The 21,630-nt window shown below is 42.9% G+C and overlaps 1 pseudogene; it reads right to left on the bottom strand.

The window, feature by feature from the left end:
- Nucleotides 1-327: 327 nt before the first annotated feature.
- Nucleotides 328-21,019, bottom strand: LOC138849525 (gamma-taxilin pseudogene; annotated as a pseudogene).
- Nucleotides 21,020-21,630: the final 611 nt, after the last annotated feature.

Genomic DNA, 21,630 nt, shown 5'->3' with positions numbered 1-21,630 from the left:
TCATTTTAAGGAAACGCGATACACGTGAGATGCTCATCGAAGAATATGTCTGAGCAGAGGCGAGCAGAAGCAGCATGAAAGGGACACTGAGGAGGTGGTGGTGCCTGGCCTCTCCCGCCTGAGCAGAGTCCAGGCCCAGCCCTGGCCCCCGGGCTGTGCCTCTGTAGCCTGTTCCTTCCCTGGCCAGGAGGAAGGCCCCAGGGGTAGAGCAGAAGAGCCCAGACTTGAAGGAAGGAGGAGCAGGGGCCAGGTGAGACTGCGTGAGCGTGTTGGACCATGATGCACTCTGCTGAGCTGCGTGCTCGCGGGCAGGCCAGGAAACATCTCTTACCCATCTCTGTTCTGTGCAGTTGGCATTCGAACAGCTTCGTGGCTTTCTGAGAAGGCCTGAGTGATGCCGATGGGATCAGAGTGAAGGTTCCTCCTTTTCTCTGGGGCTTCTGCTGTGGGCACGCTGGCCAAGAGGGCTGCTAGTTCAGTGAGGAGATGATGGAGAAGGACCAGGAAGCGGACTTGGGGAGAGCAGGGAGGGAGCCAGCCGGGGGTAAGCTCTTTCAGGGCACACTCGTACAACATTCTCCCTGCACCTGCGGAGAACACAGCCATGCTCTTCAACAGCTTTATTCCTGGTCCCTTTATTTCCAAGGGACCTGTGATGGTACTGAATTCACATTTATTACAAGCTGGATTTCCCACAGGACAGCCCCCCAGTCAACCAGAGGCCCATCTTAGTTCCTTTCATTGCAAGTGTTTTGAGTTTTTGGTACTTAGGAAGGAAGCCACAGGGTTTTGGGAGGGAAGAGATAGAGGGAAAAAGGAGGGAGCAAGTGATGAGCAGGAACCCCGTGTGGTGGCATTGGTGCAGGAAGAGACTGGACATGAGTGAGTGCTGAGAGGACTTCCTGGAGGGGGCAATGGTTTGTTGACCGGCCCCCAGGACTGAAGGACAGGCCGAAAAGTCTGGATGAGGGAGTTTTCTCAGCAGTTTGATATCTCAGTACTGAAATTGTACTTAGGATAGGCGTTTAGCCCAGCGGTTAAGACACGGCTTGCAACACCCTTGTTCCGTATCAGAATGCCTGGGTTCAAGTTCCACCTCCAAATCTGATGCTGGCTTCCTGCCAGTGTGCATCGAAGGAGGCAGCAAGTGACAGCTCAAGTACGTGAGCCCCTGCCACACACACAGGAGACCTGAACTGGGTTCCTGGCTCCCTGCCTCTGCTTGGCCCAGATCTAGCTGTGGTGGGTGTTTGGGGAGTAAACCAGTGGGGTGGAAGATTCTCTGTGTGTGTGTGTGTATGTGTGTGTGTGTGTGTCTCTCTCTTTAAAACAATAAATAATAAAAATTTATAAAACTTAAATGACAGTTGGCAAATTTGTAAAGTGCGTGAGTTCATAACTGCCTCTGACTCTGTGGGTTGCAGCTCTTTGCCTCTTCCTTCAGGAAGGACAGCTGCCCCGGAAGCTCCTGCGAGGAACTGATGTCCTCCCTCGCTCTTGTCTATATGGGACAATAACGGGAAGCACTCCAAGTCAACCACCAACCAAAACAACAAGTTCTGTTTCAATTTCAAATTTTACAAAGCTTCAGAGGCCAAAGTGTAGATTCTATCAAGGGGGGGGGGGAGGTTCCCTACAGTGAGTTCTGCCTCTTTTCCAGACAAGGCACCAAATCTACAGTTCTGAGTGCCAGCCAGCAAATTAATTTTCCTCCCCTTCCTATTGAAGGCTGTAGCTAAACAATCTCTTCCCGGGGTACAGAGCGGTATCTTTGGCTGCAGGATATTTTTCCCACAAAGAAATGTGAGAACAAGATAATTTTGAAGGGTAGTTGTATCTAGGCACCTTGTTGACTGGTGCCTCAAAAGCTTGTAGGTCACTTCTCTTAAACACGGAGGAAAATAGTGCTGTGTAATTGGTCAGGAAATAAAGACAGCCAGTCTGTGCACTTCCATTAGCTGAACTAATGGAGGTCACTATGTCTCATGGGAAGTAAGGTTAATCATCCTGACAATTGCCCTTTGAGGAACTCAGGCGGGCTTGTTCTGCTTCCCCCTAGGTCTCAACTGCGTTGCCGGTTATGCTGGGTTGCATAACCTATGGGCTATGCAGTCTTTTTACTACATCTCAGGGTTTCTTGAACTTTGTTTTTCCTTTTGCGGACCCTACCCAGACATTTCTTGCACAATAGCTCCACTGGTCTGCAAAGGGATCCATGCCTGTGCTATCTGATCAGTCTTGGTACTTGTTTACTAAACCTGCTCAGCAGGAAGAGAGGACGCGGGCTGCCGCTGTGGTGAAATGGGTTAAGACACTGCTTGGGTTGCCTATACCCCATACTGGAGTGCAGGCTGAGAGCTGGCTCCTACGCTTCCAATCCAACTTCCCATTAATGTGCCTGGGAGGCAGCAGCTGATCACCCAGGTGCTTGATTCCCTGCTACTCATATGGGAGACTTAGATGGAGTTCCTGTCTCTTGGCTTTGGTGTGGTCCAGCCCTGGCTGTTGCAGGCATTTGGGGAGTAAACCAGCAGATTGAAGAGCCCCCCACACCGCACACCATCTTTCAAATACATCTTTTAAAAAAATAAAAAAGAAAGAAAAGAAAAGAAAGAGGATACAATGTGAAGAATTTATATGGGGGCACAAGAAGGTGACTGTCTAGAAAATGATGACCACACAATGAAAATGTCTTCATTTTCCAAAGTGAATTTAACTTGAGAATCTCTAAGTTACAGTTATTTATAAAATAAAATTCAACAATTCCTGATTTAAAAAAAATCCTGCAACTCTAGATTTTGTTTATCATGGAATCGTCAGGTTGACTGTACCCCAACATGTTCAACATCTGCATTATGGGCACTCAATCTGCATTTTATTATTGCAGGATTTCATGGCTGGTGAAGAAGTCCAATTTTTAACTTTTATTTAGCAAATATAAATTTCCAAAGTACAGCTTATGGATTACAATGGCTTCCCCCCCATCATAACTTCCCTCCCGCCCACAACCTCTCCCATTCCATTCACATCAAGATTCATTTTCAATTCTCTTCATATACAGAAGATCAATTTAGTATATATTAAGTAAAGATTTCAACAGTTTATACCCACATAGAAACACAAAGTGAAAAATACTGTTTGAGTACTACTTATAGCATTAAATCACGATATACAGCACATAAGGACAGAGATCCTACATGAGGAGTAAGTACACAGTGACTCCTGTTGTTGACTTAACAAATTGACACTCTTGTTTATGGCGTCAGTAATCACCCTAGGCTCTTGTCATGAGCTGCCAAGGCTATGGAAGCCCCCTGAGTTCACTGACTCTGATCATATTTAGACAAGGCCATGGTCAAAGTGGAAGTTCTCTCCTCCCTTCAGAGAAAGGTACCTCCTTCTTTGATGACCTGTTCTTTCCACTAGGATCTCACTCGCAGAGATCTTTTATTTAGGTCATTTTTTTTTTTTGCCAGAGTGTCATTTTCGATTATATTTATATACAAAAGATCAATTTAGTATATATTAAGTAACAATTTCAACAGTTTGCACCCACACAGAACATACAGTGTAAAATACTGTTAGAGTACTAGTTATAACATTAATTCACATTGGACAACACATTAAGGACAGAGATCCTACTTGAGGAGTAAGTGCACAGTGACTTCTGTTGTTGACTTAACAAATTGACACTCTTGTTTATGGCATCAGTAATCTCCCTAGGCTCTTGTCATGAGTTGCCAAGGCTATGGAAGCCTTTTGAGTTCGCCGAAAGAAGTCCACTTTTTAAAAAAGATTTATTTATTATTTATTTGAAAGTCAGAGTTACATAGAGAGAGGAGAAGCAGAGAGAGGTAGAGACAGAGAGGTCTTCCATCCGCTGGTTTACTCCCCAGATGACTGCAATGGCCAGAGCTGCGCTGATCCAAAGACAGGAGCCAGGAGCTTCTTCTGGGTCTCTCATGTGGCTTCAGGGGACCAAGGACTTGAGTCATCTTCCACTGCTTTCTCAGGCCATAGCAGAAAGCTGGATCAGAAGAGGAGCAGCCTGGACTAGAACTGGCGCCAATATTGGATGCTGGCACTGCAGGCAGTGGCTTTATCCGCTAGGCCACAGTGCCAGCCCCAAAAGTCCATTGTTTTATAGCTCAGAAGGAAAGAGCCCATTTCAGGCCTTGACTGTCGTCTGCCCTGATACCCAGGTCACTCTCTGGATTAGTGACTTACTGAGCTAGCCCTTTCTGGAAACTGATATGGTATGGAAATGAAGTTCATGGGCTTCAAAAGCAAAAGGGGCTGGATTTGAGTCTGGAATTTGTGGTTACTTCCTCTGTGGCTTCTTTAGGCTGAAGTTTTCTCATCTGTAAAGTGGGAATAATGTTACTATTTAAGTCATGAGAGTTGTATGGAGGTTAATTAGGACAAGGCATGAAGCTGGGCTACCACAAAGCCTGATGCTTGCAAGGGCTCAGCTGCTTTTAGCAGCCAATTTCCTCAGTAAGCACAATAGGCAGTGCCTAAGGCCCAGGAATCTTTTAGGGGGCCATGAGGATGTTTTAATTTTAATTCCTTGTAAAACCACAAGAAAAACAATAGGAGAATAACGAGCATATAATAATGGATGCAGCTAGAGCTACATTTATCTCTTTACCTATATAGTCATAAAATATAATTGTTCATGTTTTGTATGGAAGAAGGGGCCCATAAAGGCCAGACAGTCTTGGGCCCATGAGAGTTGTAAAGTGTTTGTCATTACAGCAGTTGAGCCATCACAGTAGCACTGTCATACAGAGATAAAAGCAAAAGATCAAGATCAGAACTGAGGTGAGAGCGTTGGGTGCAATAGTGAAGATGCTGCATGGGTTGCATATGTCCCATATGGGAGTACCTGGAGTGGGGGCCTGGCCCAGCTTCTGTTCCAGCTTCCTAATAATGTACACCCAAGGTTTAAGTGCTGGGAGATCAGGATGGAATTTCTGACTCCTGGCTTTGGCCTGGGCCAGGCCTGGCTCTTGCTGGCCTTTCGGGAGTGAACCAGCAGATTGGAGATCTTTGCTTCTGTTTTTCTCTCTCTGAATCACCCTCCTTTCTTCTTCTTCTTCTTCTTCTTTTTTTTTATTTGACAGGTAGAGTTATAGACAGTGAGAGAGAGAGAGACAGAGAGAAAGGTCTTCCTTCCGTTGGTTCATTCCCCAAATGGCTGCTACGGCTGGTGCTGCGCCGATCTGAAGCTAGGAGCCAGGGCTTCCTCCTAGTCTCCCATGGGGTGCAGGGCCCAAGCACTTGGGCCATCCTCCACTGCCTTCCCAGGCCACAGTAAAGAGCTGGACTGGAAGAGGAGCAACAGGGACTAGAACTTGGCGCCCATATGGGATGCTGGCAACACAGGCAGAGGATTAATTAAGTGAGCCACGACACCGGCCCTCATCACCCTCCTTTCCTCCTTCCTCCTTCCCTCCTTCCTGTTCCCTCCCTCCCTCTACTCTCTCTGCCTTTCAAATAAAATAAAAAGGAGAACAATTAAAAGCCATATTTTTGGGTACAGAATTAGTCACAAGTGGTAATTGACTCCTCCACTAACACAGTTGTAGTTAATCTCGCAATGAAAACATGGGAGATTGGTTCTGTTCTAGCAAAGATTTTTATTATTTTTTGTTCATCTGCTTTAAAAATAGATGAATGAGTCCTTTTTAAAATAATTACATTGTTTTTCAACATTCCTGGAATATAAAGAATAGCATCCAAGCAGATAATGCAATAATTGTAAAATCAAATGGTTTCTAGGTATAGAAGTGAAAATACTCTAAAATTCCACTTCGTTTGGCAGGATCAAGACTGTGCCATCACTGAAGAAGGGGTTTCTGGAAATACAGAAATGATCCATTAATCCTAGTTTCAGTGGGAGAAAAATCATGTTCTATAAGAACTGTATCCAGGAGTAAAACATGTCAGATTGCTACTACATTTGGTCATCCATAGTGAATGTTTAAACATTAATTTCTTTATTAAGTTATTTATTTATTTTTATTTGAAAGGCAGAGAGAGAGAGAGAAAGAGAGTGAGCAGAAGAGAATGAGAGAGAGCTCTTCCATCTGCCAGTTCATTCTCCAAATACCCACAAAGCCAGGGCTGGGCCAGGCTAAAGCCATGAACTCAGAAGCCCATTTGGGTCTCATGTGAGTGGCAAGAACCCAAGTCCTGCTGGACCACTGCTGCCTCCCAGGGTACGCATTTGCAAGAAGCGGGGTTGGAAGCAGAGTCGGGACTTGCTCTGATGTGGCACCTGGATATCCTAAGTGGCAGCTTAATATTGTGCCACAATGTCTGCTCAACAGATTTCTTTTTAAATGACACAAAACACATTTTATCCCATTGTGTCCACTTTGACAAATCCATTTTAATTAAAATTGGATTTCACAAAGCTACACGTTTTATGAAACAAAACCAATTCGTGCTCAACCAGCAATTAGGACGCACGTTTTGATGCCAAAGAACGAAGATGAAAGAAAGGACAAAGACCATACGATAGCCTTACCCTCAATAATCAGATGGCTGGCGGTCTGGTTATAGCATGGTGCTGGAGAACGGAGGAACACGGTGCCCATAATAAAGTTTTCACTTGTGTTTTCCCCCCAAAATGTCTTCAGTCAATGCTTCAAAATGGTTTATATTAGGAGAGTGTTTGCTGGTTGGATTTAATCAGCAATTTTAAATAACTGGATCAATTCCCAGCCTTAGCTATTTTCCTGGAAAAATGATCTCCTCTTATGTAGTGCAGCTGATTGGTAAAAAGACATGGGAGATTATTCCTCCATATAAGTAGGTCTTCTGGGAATCAAGTGTTTTTCTAGAATACTTTGTGAACTCACAAGTTCAGGCAAGACGTGCGGATAGATTATATAAAGAGTGAGAATGGTGGCAGCTCCCTGCTGTGGTCAGGGCATACTTTTTCCTAATGTTTGTGCTGAGAGCCCTCTGGTGTAATTCATTAGTTCCTTTTAGGACTAGATAAATCTCATAAGAGGCATAATTGTGTGTTACTATTAAAAATAACTAAAATTGGGTGGAGCCAAGATGGCGGAATAGTGAGGGCGCGCACCGATAGTCTGGGAAAATTTAGTTTAATAAAAGGGGAGTTACGGTAGCCTCAGAAAAAAGAACCAGGAAAATATTGCAGAGGAAACTCTTCTGGATCCAGTGGTCATGAATCGGAGGACCTACTGGGAGAACAAGGTCGCCCACCGCGTGAAAGCCGAGCCGCGGGACCGAGCCGCGGGACCGAGCCGCGGAAGCCGAGCCGCGGGACCGAGCTGCGCAAGCTGCAGGGTCTGCGCGCAACTGCTCGAAGGGGAGTGCGTGCCACACAGACAACAGCAGAGAGACTTGGGACGTCCAGGGCTCCGAGTCCACACATCGGCGCTGGAAGGGGAGCGGACCTGCGTGGAGAGCGTGGGAGCCCACAGTTCGGGACACCAGCGGCAGACTCAACACACCAGCGCTGGAACGCGAGATGAGCTAACCCGAGACACCGGCAGGCAAGCGGAGAGAGGAGACTAGAGGGAACGACCCCCCGGTGGGGGGGGAACTTCACCAGGCTAACTGGAAGAGAGAGAGAGGGAAAAAAAAAGGTGACTGGTACGGACACGGGTTTCTCTCTCTCCGCTCACCTCTCAAGGGCGAGCAAGACAAAGAGCAGGCGCCATCTTGGACATATGTCATAAGCAGAGCGACCTCAGGTCTGCACGGGCCCTGAGCCTAGCAGAAAAACCTGACTCTGGGCGGGGCGAATTAACAGGAGATTAGGACCTAGTAAATTTGTGGTGCTACTGAACTGAGACTGTGAAAAAAGAGACAGTGGGGGAGAGAACTCACGGAATTCACGTGAGCACTCTCCAGAGACACTACAATTCCGTAACTTTGGCAACCCAGTGGGAGACTGAAGGAGAATTTGAGCCCACTCCGAGGGCCGAACAGATTCCCTGTGTGGTCCTTGGGAAAGAGCTTCTGATCTCTGGCTCCTGTGGGTATATCATTTGCCTGCTAACTACCTCCAACTTCGTTCAGCTGTGCAGAATAACTTCCCTTTTGAATCAAAAAAGAGAGAGAGAGAGAGAGAGAGAGAGGTTTACCACGCCCAACCTGGGAGTGTCACCTTTGGCACACCAAACAGAGCTCTCAGGCCACACCCATCTCAAGCCCTAAGGCTCCATCAAAAACAGATAGTCCACTTAATCTAGAGTCATAGTATAACAAGAAAAAGCACCACAGTGAAGAAACCAAATATCTCCAGTATGACAAATAACAAACGCAAAAACCAAGGTAATAAAAACAAGGAAGTCACCATGAAGCCCTCAAATGAAAAAGACACCCCAATTCAAGATTATGAGGATGATGACATAGAAGAAATGCAAGAAGCAGATCTCAAAAAATTGATAAGAACATTAAGAAGTTCTCAAAAACAAATTCTTGAACTACAGAAATCCTTAATGGACAAGATAGAAAATCTCTCTCGTGAAAATGAAATATTAAGGAGGAGTCAAAATGAAATGAAACAACTAGTACAACAGGAAACTGGGATAGTGACTGAAGTGAAGAATTCAATAGATCAAATGAAAAACACAATAGAGAGCCTTACAAACAGAATGGGAGAAGCAGAAGAGAGAATATCGGACTTAGAAGACAGAGAACAGGAAAGGATACGGTCAGACCAAAGAAAAGATGAGGAAATTAGAAATCTAAAACATATTGTCGGGAATCTTCAGGATACTATTAAAAAACCCAACATTCGGGTTCTAGGAGTTCCTGAAGGCATGGAGAGGGAGAAAGGATTAGAAGGCCCTTTTAGTGAGATATTAGCAGAAAATTTCCCAGGTTTGGAGAAGGACAGAGAAATCCTAGTACAGGAAGCTCACAGAACCCCTAATAAACAAGACCAAAAGAGATCCTCACCACGACACGTTGTAATTAAACTCTCCACAGTGAAACATAAAGAAAAGATCCTAAAATGTGCAAGAGAGAAACGTCAGATTACTCTCAGAGGATCTCCAATCAGACTCACAGCTGACTTCTCATCAGAAACTCTACAAGCTAGGAGGGAATAGCGAGATATAGCCCAGGTACTAAGAGAGAAAAACTGCCAGCCCAGAATATTATATCCTGCAAAGCTATCATTTGTGAATGAAGGTGAAATAAAGACTTTTCATAACAAACAGAAATTGAAAGAATTTGTTGCCACTCGTCCAGCCCTGCAAAAGATGCTTAAAGATGTGTTACACACAGAAACAAAGAAACACGGTCATCAATATGAAAGAAGGTAAAGGAAGGAAACCAAGGAAGGAAAGCTCACAGCAAAAGATCACAGGGAATTCAAAGCATATATTAGAACTTATCTTTGGCAAATGGCAGGGCAAAGTTACCACTTATCATTAGTCACATTGAACATGAATGGCCTGAACTGTCCAGTTAAAAGACACTGTTTGGCTGATTGGGTTAAGGAACAAAACCCTTCTATTTGCTGCTTACAAGAAACACATCTTTCCAACAAAGATCCATACAGACTGAAAGTGAAAGGCTGGAAAAAGATATATCATGCCAACAGAAATGAAAAAAGAGCGGGCGTAGCCATCTTAATATCGGACAACATAAACTTTACCACAAAAACTGTTAAGAGAGACAAAGAGGGACACTATATAATGATTAAGGGATCAATTCAACAGGAAGATATAACAATTATCAATGTATATGCACCTAACTACAGGGCACCGGTTTATCTAAAAGATTTGTTAACGGACTTAAAGGGAGACTTAGACCCCAATACAATAGTACTGGGGGACTTCAATACTCCACTCTCAGAAATGGACAGATCAATAGGACAGAAGATCAACAAGGATACAGTAGATTTAAATGACACTATAGCCCAAATGGATCTAACAGATATATACAGAACTTTCAATCCTACAGCTAAAGATTTTACATTCTTCTCAGCAGTACATGGAACCTTCTCTAGGATTGACCACATACTAGGCCATAAAGCAAGTCTCAGCAAATTCAAAAGAATTAGAATCATACCATGCAGCTTCTCAGACCATAAAGGAATGAAGTTGGAAATGAACAACTCAGGAATCCCTAGAGCATATGCAAACACATGGAGATTGAACAACAAGCTCCTGAATGAACAATGGGTCATAGAAGAAATCAAAAGAGAAATCAAAAACTTTCTGGAAGTAAATGAGGATAACAGCACAACATACCAAAACTTATGGGACGCAGCAAAAGCAGTGTTAAGAGGAAAGTTTATATCAATAGGTGCCTACATCAAGAAACTGGAAAGGCACCAAATAGATGAGCTTTCTATTCACCTCAAGGATCTAGAAAACCTACAGCAAACCAGACCCAAATCTAGTAGGAGAAGAGAAATAATTAAAATCAGAGAAGAAATCAACAGGATTGAATCAAGAAAAACATTCCAAAAAATCAGCCAAACAAGGAGCTGGTTTTTTGAAAAAATAAACAAAATTGACACCCCATTGGCCCAACTAACTAAAAAAAGAAGAGAAAAGACCCAAATCAATAAAATCAGAGATGAAAAAGGAAATGTAACAACAGACACCACAGAAATAAAAAGAATCATCAGAAATTACTACAAGGACTTGTATGCCAGCAAACAGGGAAACCTATCAGAAATGGATAGATTCCTGGACACATGCAACCTACCTAAATTGAACCAGGAAGACATCGAAAACCTAAACAGACCCATAACTGAGACAGAAATTGAAACAGTAATAAAGGCCCTCCCAACAAAGAAAAGCCCAGGACCAGATGGATTCACTGCTGAATTCTACCAGACATTTAAAGAAGAATTAACTCCAATTCTTCTCAAACTATTCAGAACAATCGAAGAAGAGGGAATCCTCCCAAATTCTTTCTATGAAGCCAGCATCACCTTAATTCCTAAGCCAGAAAAAGATGCAGCACTGAAAGAGAATTACAGACCAATATCCCTGATGAACATAGACACAAAAATCCTCAATAAAATTTTCGCCAATAGAATGCAACAACACATCAGAAAGATCATCCACCCAGACCAAGTGGGATTTATCCCTGGTATGCAGGGATGGTTTAATGTGCGCAAGACAATCAATGTGATACACCACATTAACAGACTGCAGAAGAAAAACCATATGATTATCTCAATAGATGCAGAGAAAGCATTTGATAAAATACAACACCCGTTCATGATGAAAACTCTGAGCAAACTGGGTTTGGAAGGAACATTCCTCAATACAATCAAAGCAATCTATGAAAAACCCACAGCCAACATCCTATTGAATGGGGAAAAGTTGGAAGCATTTCCACTGAGATCTGGGACCAGACAGGGATGTCCACTCTCACCACTGCTATTCAATATAGTTCTGGAAGTTCTAGCCAGACCTATTAGGCAAGAAAAAGAAATTAAAGGGATACAAATTGGGAAGGAAGAACTCAAACTATCCCTCTTTGCAGATGACATGATTCTTTATTTAGGGGACCCAAAGAACTCTACTAAGAGACTATTGGAACTCATAGAAGAGTTTGGCAAAGTAGCAGGGTATAAAATCAATGCACAAAAATCAACAGCCTTTGTATACACAGGCAATGCCATGGCTGAGGAAGAACTTCTAAGATCAATCCCATTCACAATAGCTACAAAAACAATCAAATACCTTAGAATAAACTTAACCAAGGACGTTAAAGATCTCTACGATGAAAATTACAAAACCTTAAAGAAAGAAATAGAAAAGGATACCAAGAAATGGAAAAATCTTCCATGCTCATGGATTGGAAGAATCAATATCATCAAAATGTCCATTCTCCCAAAAGCAATTTATAAATTCAATGCAATACCAATCAAGATACCGAAGACCTTCTTCTCAGATCTGGAAAAATTGGTGCTGAAATTTATATGGAGGCACAAGAGACCTCGAATAGCTAAAGCAATCTTGTACAACAAAAACAAAGCCGGAGGCATCACAACACCAGATTTCAGGACATACTACAGGGCAGTTGTAATCAAAACAGCATGGTACTGGTACAGAAACAGATGGATAGACCAATGGAACAGAATTGAAACACCAGAAATCAACCCAAACATCTACAGCCAACTTATATTTGATCAAGGATCTAAAACTAATTCCTGGAGCAAGGACAGTCTATTCAATAAATGGTGCTGGGAAAACTGGATTTCCACGTGCAGAATCATGAAGCAAGACCCCTACCTTACACCTTACACAAAAATCCACTCAACATGGATTAAAGACCTAAATCTACGACCTGACACCATCAAGTTACTAGAGAACATTGGAGAAACCCTTCAAGATATTGGCACAGGCAAAGAGTTTCTGGAAAAGACCCGGGAGGCACAGACAGTCAAAGCCAAAATTAACTATTGGGATTGCATCAAATTGAGAAGTTTCTGTACTGCAAAAGAAACAGTCAGGAGAGTGAAGAGACAACCGACAGAATGGGAAAAAATATTTGCAAACTATGCAACAGATAAAGGGTTAATAACCAGAATCTACAAAGAGATCAAGAAACTCCACAAAAACAAAACCAACAACCCAATTAAGAGATGGGCCAAGGACCTCAATAGACATTTTTCAAAAGAGGAAATCCAAATGGCCAACAGGCACATGAAAAAATGTTCAAGGTCATTAGCAATCAGGGAAATGCAAATCAAAACCACAATGAGGTTCCACCTCACCCCGGTTAGAATGGCTCACATACAGAAATCTACCAACAACAGATGCTGGCGAGGATGTGGGGAAAAAGGAACACTAACCCACTGTTGGTGGGAATGCAAACTGGTCAAGCCACTATGGAAGTCAGTCTGGAGATCCCTCAGAAACCTGAAGATAACCCTACCGTTCGACCCAGCCATCCCACGCCTTGGAATTTACCCAAAGGAATTTAAATTGGCAAACAAAAAAGCGGTCTGCAGCCTAATGTTTATTGCAGCTCAATTCACAATAGCTAAGACCTGGAACCAACCTAAATGCCCATCAACGGTAGACTGGATAAAGAAATTATGGGATATGTACTCTTTAGAATACTATACTGCAGTAAGAAACAATGAAATCCAGTCATTTGCAACAAAATGGAGGAATCTGGAACACATCATGCTGAGTGAAATAAGCCAGTCACAAAGGGACAAATACCATATGTTCTCCCTGATCGGTGACAACTGACTGAACACCAAAAAGGAAACCTGTTGAAGTGGAATGGACACTATGGGAAACGGTGACTTGATCAGCATAGCCCTGACTGTTAATGAACAACTTAATACATTATCCCTCTTAGTAGTTTTTTAGTCTGTTCTACTTAATATGACTGGTTTAATTCTGTAATTAATACACGGTTATTCTTAAGTGTTGAAATTTAACTGAAATGTGATCCCTGTTAAACATAAGAGTAGGAATAAGAGAGGGAAGAGATGTATAATTTGGGACATGCTCAAGCTGACTTGCTCCAAATGGTAGAGTTAGAAACATACCAGGGGACTCCAATTTAATCCCATCAAGGTGGCATGTACCAATGCCATCTCACTAGTCCCAGTGATCAATTTCTGTTCACAATTGATCATAATGAAAGGACTAAGAGTCAAAGGGAGCACATAAACAAGTCTAGTACCTGCTAACACTAACCAATAGAATAAATAAAGGGGAGAGTGATCCAACATGGGAAGTGAGATACTCAGCAGACTCATAGAATGGCAGATGTCCTAAGTAGCACTCTGGCCTCAGAATCAGCCCTAAAGGCATTCGGATCTGGCTGAAAAGCCCATGAGAATATTTCAGGCATGGAAAGCCAAGACACTCTGGCAAAAGATCTCTGTGAGTGAGATCTCAGTGGAAAGAACAGGTCTTCAAAGAAGGAGGTACCTTTCTCTGAAGGGAGGAGAGAACCTCCACTTTGACTATGACCTTGTCTAAACAAGATAAGAATCAGAGAACTCAGAGGGCTTCCATAGCCTCGGAAACTCATGACTGGAGCATAGGGAGATTACTGATGCCATAGACAGGAGTGTCAATTGGTAAAGTCAACAACAGGAGTCACTGTGCACTTACTCCTCATGTAGGATCTCTGTCCTTAATGTGCTGTGCATTGAGATTTAATGCTATAACGAGTACTCAAACAATATATTTCACTTTGTGTTTCTATGGGGGTACAAACTGTTGAAATCTTTACTTAATGCATACTAAACTGATCCTCTGTAAAAAAAAAAAAAAAAAAAAGAAATTATCAACTCCCAACTTGACTGTCACTGGGATTAAACATGACAATAGGTCTGATCTGATTTCATCATCATTTAAAAAAAATCATCTATTATTTTTCACTTTATGTTTCTGTGTGGGAGCAAACTGTTGAAATCCTTACTTAATGTATACTAAGCTGATCTTCTGTATATTAAGATAATCGAAAATGAATCTTGATGTGAATGGAAGGGGAGAGGGAGTGGGAAAGGGGAGGGTTGTGGGTGGGAGGGACGGTATGGGGGGGAAGCCATTGTAATCCATAATTCGTACTTTGGAAATTTATATTCATTAAATAAAAGTTAAAAAAAAAGTTCATGGAAAATACAATTTATAAAAAAAAAATAACTAAAATTTAGAGTAATATTAAGTGCCAAGAACTCTTCTAAACCCTGGATGAACATTATAACTCTAAATATCACAGTAACCCTATGAGGTCAGGCTTATTAATCTCATTTTTATAAATGAGGAAGAGTAATATGTTTGGTGGCATCAGAATTCCAGTCAGTATGACAACAGAACCCATGATAGTCTAGGGGCTCAGCAGACCATCAGCCCCAACAGCCCCCGGGAGCCTGTTAGAAAGGCTGGTTCTCAAATCTCCAGGCTTCTGGAATTAGCATCCGTACAGTTGTTGTTGTTGTTGTTGTTGTTGTTGTTGACAGGCAGAGTTAGACAGTGAGAGAGAGAGAGAGAGAAAGGTTTTCCTTCCGTTGGTTCACTCCCCAAATGGCCGCCATGGCCGGCGCGCTGCGCTGATCCGAAGCCAGGAGCCAGGTGCTTCTCCTGGTCTCCCATGCGGGTGCAGGGCCCAAGCACTTGGGCCATCCTCCACTGCACTCCCGGGCCACAGCAGAGAGCTGGACTGGAAGAGGAGCAACCGGGACTAGAACCCGGAATACCGGTGCTGCAGGTGAAGAATTAGCCTAGTGAGCCGTGGCGCCAGCCAGTTGTTGTTTTTAAGATTTATTTTATTTACTTGAAAGGCAGAGTTAACAGAGAGAGAGAGAGATCGTCCATCTGCTGGTTCACTCCCCAAATGGCTGCAACAGAAGTTGGGCCGGGCCAAATCATAGAATCTAGAACGCCATTGGGTCTCCCACTTGGGCCATCTTCTGCTGCTTTCCCAGGTACATTAGCAGGCACCATCTTTAGCTGTTCCCTTTCCCCTGGTGCCTGCTTCGCATTTGCCTCCTTGTTGTGATGCTGAAGTCTCCTGCAAAGAGATTCTAGTTTGCTTCTTGCCAAGATAGCCTTGCTGTGTTCACTTTGCAAGTGGACTTTCTTCCACAGTCTGGGCTTGCTTTTCTCTGCAGAATCTTCATGTGCTTCTAAACATTCCCGCTCTCCTCCAGAAGATCAGCACATTTCTTACAGAGACCTGCCGGCTTCTCTGGGGTTGAAAGGGTGTTTAGGGTTTGCATCATAATACAACTTCTTTTCCTAAGGTTTTTTCTTTGTTCCTGTTGCACTCCGAATCTTGCTGACCATCGCGGGGATCTGTCTGAGCTTCTCACCCAGGAGTTTCCTCTCTAGACTCCTGTGTGCAGTCCTGGGCCCACCAAATTCCTGTTCTTTGTTATAAAGTCACTGCTCTCACCCTCTTCCAATGCAAGCTTGTTACTTGTGCCACCACAATTTGAGTCTTGATGTGGAAGAATATCATTTGATTGACAGTATACAACATATCTGCTTTCTCCCCTAGCCCACAAATTCCAGCCTCTTCCATTCTGCCGATTTCAAACTTCTGCAGCGAGCCACGTTGCCATCCACCCCGGCTGCCCTCAGTGGCCTCCGCGGCGCTGCCACCTCTTCCCCGCACTGCCTCCTCTACCCGTGCTGCCAGGAGGTCGGAGCTACATTCTTTTTCTTAAAAAAATTATTTATTTATTTGAAAGGCTGCTTGAGAGAGAGAGAGAAGAGAAAAAGAGGGAGAGAGTTATCTTCCATCTGCTATTTCACTCCCCAAATGAGCACAATAGCTGAAGCCAAGAACCTGGAACTCCATCTGGGTGTCCCATGTGAGTGGGTGCAAGGGTCCAAGCACTTGAGCTATCTTCTGCTGCTTTTCCAGGCACACTGGCAGGGAGCTCGATTGGAAGTAGAGCAGCTGGGACTCCAAGAGTTGCTCATATGGGATGCTGGCATCTCTGTCCCACCTGGGCAGTGTTCTTATCATCACAGTAATGACTGGAGATTGCTTTATCTTCAGTCCAGTGTTGGTAATGTAAAACTGTTTTTCTGATTGTAAAGTATATCATACATATAGAAGATAGCGTAGGATAGTTACATGCATAATTAAGCAATCATCATAAAACCATGAAACTCTCCCAGATTATAAGTAAAACCTTGGTCTAGTACAAGACTTTGATATACAAAAAGGTCTATGCCTCATCCAGTAAATCAGACACTCCTGTGTGTTCTCATTGCTTCCAGAGAAATTGCTATTTTGACTTTTGTGAGGATACTCAATTTCTTGCTTTCTAAAATACAACTTCTCTGGGGCTGGCATTGTGGTGTAGTAGGCTAAGCCTTTGCCTCGGGTGCCGGTATATGGGATACCATATGAGTATGTTCATGTCCCAGCTGCTTCTCTTCTGATCCAGCTCTCTGCTAAGGCCTGGGAAAGCAGAAGAATAAGGCCCAAGTGCCTGGGCCCCTGCACCCAAGTGGGAGACTCAGAGGAAGCTCCTGGCTCCTTGCTTCGGATCAGCCCAGCACTGGCATTTGCGACCATTTGGGAAGTGAACCAACAGATGGAAGACCCTTCTCTCTCTCTCTCTCTCCCTCTGTCTGTAACTCTGCCTCTCAAAGAAAGAAAGAAGAAAAAAGAAAAAACTTTTTAAGTGCTTGTACCAATTTATAATCCAGCTTGCAATAAAAGAGTTCCTATGGCAATGAATTCTTACCAATACTTGGTAGTAAAGGAGTGTTTTTGCCAGTCTGGTAGATGTATAATGGGATGTCACTGTGGCTTTAATTTTCCTTCCCTTATAAAGTTGAGTATCTTTTGATATGTAATTGTTCACTTAGGCTTCCATATCCTGTTCAATGATTGCTCAAAGAGATCTTTTTAATTTTCCATTTTTTGTTTGGATTGTTTTATCAATTCTTGCTAAGAATTCATGCATGGAAATTCTCCATATTTTCTAGATACTTGTCCCTTTTATTTAAGGGTGCTGCAAATAATCTGGTATCACTCTCTTAGTGATATGAACTGGTATATAACCTTTAGATCTTAAATTTGTGCTTTTAACCTATATACTTTAATATATGTTATATCCTATTACCTATTTACATATATAAAATATCTCTGTACATCTGTATATGTTTATTTTATTTTGGTGTGGAGTGAGGTAGGCCCTCTATTATGGTTTGGGTGTGGTTTGTTCCCTGAGGTTCATATCTTAAGAGCCTGACTCCTGGTATGGTGGTGTTGAGTTGGTGGAACTTTTAAGAGCTAGGGCCCAGTGGCAGGTGGCTGGGTCATGGGAGCTCCATCCTCCTGAATGGATTTGAGCTGTCTCTCCGGAGTGAGTCAGTTCTCATGTGACTGGAATAGCTCACATGAGAGCTGGTTGTTATTAAGCAGGGTCAGCTCACATGCCTGACCCTTTTGCACACTGCCCAACCCTTGATGCAGAAATTCCATGTTGTGGCATAATAAGGCAGTCCTCAGTAGACGCTGATGCCGAGCTGTTTGTACTTTCCAAACACCAGAATCGTGAACCAAGTGAACTTCTTTTCTTTATGAGTACCTAGCTGCAGGTATTTTGTTAGCAACACAAAAATGAACAAAGTCAAGTCCCCTATTAGTTTTCTTCCAAATGGATAGCTAATTGGCCCAGAACCTTTTCTTGATAGAATTGTCATTTTCCCATGCATCTTCCATACAAACTCCATCATAAATCGTAATTCATGTATCCAGGAGGCTGTTTCTGAATTTCTTGGCTTGTCCAGTGTTCTGTTTGGCTGGTGCTTTGTCAATACCACATGCTTTTGTACAAAAAGCCCTCTCACTTCAGGAGAGACTTGGATATTCTAATTCTTTGAAATTCTTTTAATGGTTACTTGTTTTCATTCATTTGAAAGGTAGAGTGACAGAGAAGGACAGAGACTGACACACACATAGAGATCTGCTAGTTTACTCTCCGAATGTCTCTAACAGCTGTGACTGAAGTCAGGAGCCAGGGCTTCAGTCCTGGACTCCTTTGTGGGTGGCAGGGACCCATGCCCTTGAGCCATCATCTGTTGCTTCCTGCACTTTAGCACAAAGCTGGCTTGAAAGCAGATTTGAACCAGGCTCTCTGCCATGGGAGGTGGGCATCCCAAGCAGCAGCTTAACCCACTGCACCACAATGCCTGCCCCGCTCCGACTTTCTGGTCTTCAAAACTAGTACTAGATAATCTCATATCATATAACAACATGGTTTTTCTTGAATACTATTCAAGTTAGCAGTTATTTTTTGAAATTACATTAATATTTTAAAATATTTATGCATAGATCTGAGTTATTCAAGAAATACATGTCTCTCTTGTTCTTTTTAGAGGAAATTAAGGCTTTCAGCTTTTAGCATCATTTTAAGACAATGATATTGTGTAGGGTTTTCTTTTTTAAAGATTTATTTATTTATTTGAATGGTATAGTGATAGAGAGGAAGAGACAGAGAGAAGGAGACAGAGACAGGACACAGAGATATTCCATCTGCTGGTTCACTCTCCCAATGGCTACAACAGCCAGGTATAAGCAGGCCAAAGCCAGGAGCCAGGAACTTCATCCTAGTCTCCCACATGGATAGCAGGGGCACAAATACTCGGGCCATCTTCCATGCCTTCCCAAGCTTATTAACAGTAAGCTGGATCAGGAGCAGATCAGCTGGGACTTGAACTGGCATTCCAGGGGCCAGCATTGTGGCATAGCAGTTTAAGCTGCCACCTCCCAAATGCTGGCATCTCCCAAAGGAATGGAGAAACCCAGATGGGGTTTTAGGCTCCTGGTTTTGGCCCGGCCCAGACCTGGCTATTGCACATTGCAACCATTTAGGGAGTGAACCAGCACTTAGAAAATCTCTTTTTTTGTGTGTGTGTGATTTGACTGTTGTTTTTATTTTTTTAACTTTTATTTAATGAACATAAATTTCCAAAGTACAGCTTATGGATTACACTGGCTTCCCCCCCATAACGTCCCTCCCACCCGCAACCCTACCCTTTCCCACTCCCTCTCCCCTTCCATTCACATCAAGATTCATTTTCGATTCTCTTTATATACAGAAGATCAGTTTAGCATACATTAAGTAAAGATTTCAACAGTTTGCTCCCACACAGAAACATAAAGTGAAAAATACTGTTTGAGTACTAGTTATAGCATTAAATCACAATGTACAGCACACTAAGGACAGAGATCCTACATGAGGAGTAAGTGCACAGTGACTCCTGTTGTTGACTTAACAAATTGACACTTTTGTTTATGGCATCAGTAATCACCCTAGGCTCTTGTCATGAGCTGCCAAGGCTATGGATGCCCCCTGAGTTCACCGACTCTGATCATATTTAGACAAGGCCATGGTCAAAGTGGAAGTTCTCTCCTCCCTTCAGAGAAAGGTACCTCCTTCTTTGATGACCCGTTCTTTCCACTGGGATCTCACTCGCGGAGATCTTTCATTTAGGGTGGTGTTTTTTTTTTTTTTTTTTTTTTTGCCAGAGTGTCTTGGCTTTCCATGCCTGAAATATTCTCATGGGCTTTTCAGCCAGATCCGCATGCCTTAAGGGCTGATTCTGAGGCCAGAGTGCTGTTTAGGACATTTGCCATTCTATTGGTCTGCTGTGTATCTCACTTCCCATGTTGGATCGTTCTCTCCCTTTTTGATTCTATCAGCTAGTATTTGCAGACACTAGTCTTGTTTATGTGATCCCTTTGGTTCTTAGTCCTATCATTATGATCAATTGTGAACAGAAATTGATCACTGGGACTAGTGAGATGGCATTGGTACATGCCACTTTGATGGGATTCAATTGGAATCTCCTGGTATGTTTCTAACTCTACCGTTTGAGGTAAGTCAGCTTGAGCATGTCCTGAATTGCACATCTCTTCCCTCTCTTATTCCCACTCTTATATTTAACAGCGATCACTTTTCAGTTAAGTTTCAGCACTTAAGAATAATTGTGTATTGATTACAGTATTCAACCAAAAGTATTAAGTAGAACAAACAAAAAAATACTAAGAGGGATAACATATCAAGTTGCTCATCAACAGTCAGGGTGAGGGCTGATCATGTCACCGTTTCTCATAGTGTTCATTTCACTTTAACAGGTTTCCTTTTTGGTGCCCAGTTAGTTGTCACCTATCAAGGAGAACATGTGGTATTTGTCCCTTTGGGATTGGCTTATTTCACTCAGCATAATGTTTACCAAATTCCTAACAGGTATCATTTTTCAGTTAAAATTTAAACACCTAAGAATAATTGTGTGTTAATTACAGAGTTCAACCAATGGTACTAGAACAAAAAAAAATACTAAAATGGATAAAGTATTACATTGTACAATCTCTGTCTTTCAACTCTAGCTTTAAAGAAAAAAAAAATCAGCACTCCAAATGGGATGCCATCCCAAGCAGAGTCTTAATCTGTGTATACCCATTCTGGCCCTGGGTAAGGATATTGTTGACTTACAAGTGTTTATAGAGCAGAGTCATACCTTAGGATCCTTGGAGGAATGGTCACAGGACCCTCCATGGACAATAAAATATTCAGAGACGCAATTCTCTTTATGTAAAATAGTGTAGTATTTGCATGTAACCTATACACATCCTTGAGTATACTTTTGACAAGAAAAAAAGCTCATACAGATTCAGTGCAGGTGCTGTATTATTTCTGAATATTTTCCACCTGGGGTTGGTTGACTCCATGGATATGGAGCCCACGGATCCAGAGGACCAACTGTATTACCCAAGCCCAGCAATTCACCTGGTGTTTAAAATCAATGTAAGGGGAGCTGGTGCTATGGTATAGCGGTAGAGCCACTGCCTGCAGTGCCGGCATCCCATTTGGGTGCTGGTTCTAGTCCCGGCTGCTCCATTTCCAATCCAGCTCTCTGCTGTGGCCTGGGAAAGCAGTAGAAGATGGCCCAAGTCCTCGGGCCCCTGCACCCACGTGGGAGACCTGGAAGAAGCTCCTGGCTTCGGATCCGTGCAGCTCCAGCTGTTGAGGCTAATTGGGGGAGTGAACCAGTGGATGGAAGACCTCTATTTCTCTCTCTCTCTCTTTTGCTCTCTCTCTTACTCTTTCTCTGCCTCTCCTTCTCTCTCTGTAACTCTGACTTTCAAATAGGTAAATAAATCTTTAAA

This window comes from Oryctolagus cuniculus, chromosome 4 (assembly GCF_964237555.1).
Source record: "Oryctolagus cuniculus chromosome 4, mOryCun1.1, whole genome shotgun sequence".
Classification (NCBI taxonomy): Eukaryota; Metazoa; Chordata; class Mammalia; order Lagomorpha; family Leporidae; genus Oryctolagus; species Oryctolagus cuniculus.
The sequence above is the reverse complement of the archived record's forward strand: the minus strand, read 5'-3'. Positions and strand labels throughout refer to the sequence as shown.